Source organism: Orycteropus afer, unplaced genomic scaffold (genome assembly GCF_000298275.1).
Source record: "Orycteropus afer afer isolate SDZICR_OR568_19922 unplaced genomic scaffold, OryAfe1.0 scaffold00089, whole genome shotgun sequence".
In the NCBI taxonomy this organism is placed as follows: Eukaryota; Metazoa; Chordata; class Mammalia; order Tubulidentata; family Orycteropodidae; genus Orycteropus; species Orycteropus afer.
Window position 1 is genome coordinate 46,282 of NW_006921676.1, and position 898 is coordinate 47,179.

The 898-nt window shown below is 43.1% G+C and overlaps 1 pseudogene; it reads right to left on the bottom strand.

The window, feature by feature from the left end:
• Nucleotides 1-383: 383 nt before the first annotated feature.
• LOC122150110 lies at nucleotides 384-499 on the bottom strand (annotated as a pseudogene).
• Between the last annotated feature and the right edge of the window lie 399 nt (nucleotides 500-898).

The following is an 898-nucleotide window of genomic DNA, read 5'->3' on the forward strand; positions in this document are numbered from 1 at the left end:
AGGCACTTATCCAAAGAGGATATCCAAATGGCCAGTAAATATGTAGATGAAAAGGGACTCAACTTTATTAATCTTCAGGGAAATGCAAAATTAAATACCATGAAATATCTTCACCACATACCAGAAAGGTGAAAATTAAGAATATGGAAATAACAGAGTTGATATCTATGGAGCAACCAGAATTCTCAGACATTGTTCACCAAACCAAACTCACTGCCATCCACTTGATCCTGACTCACAGTGACCCCTCCTTGGGTTTCTGAGGTGGTATCTTTATGGAAGTAGATTGCCCAATCTTCCTTCTGAAGAGTGGCTGGTGGGTTTGAACCTCCAGCCTTCTGGTTAGCAGTCAAATGCTTTAGGCACTGTGCCACTAGAGCTCCCTTTTACAGCCTCCAGTATTCCCAGGTCTCCTACCCATGTACGAACCAGGCCCAACCCTGCTTAGCTTCTGAGATCAGATGAGATCAGGTGCACTCAGGGCAGTATGGCCGTAGACCATACATTGCTAGGAGGAGTATAAATCAACACAATCATTACGGAAAACTAGCAGTGTTTCATAAAGTAGTACGTACACCTACCCTATAGCCCAAATATTTCAGTTCTATGTATGTACCTAACATAAATAAATACATACCCAAACTCACTGCTATTGAGTCAATTTGAATCCACAGCAACCCCCATAGGGTTTCCAAGGCTGTAAATCTTTATGGGAGCAGACTGCCTCATCTTTCTTGCACAGAACCTTTTGGTTCGAACCTTTGGTTAGGAAATGAATGCCTTACCACAGTGCTCCTAACCAAATACACAGGCAGCATTCACATAAAGGGAAAGCTGGACAATTAGGAATGCATAGATAAGAAGGGCACAGGGAAGGGGTGATCACAGGGAGGAGAGG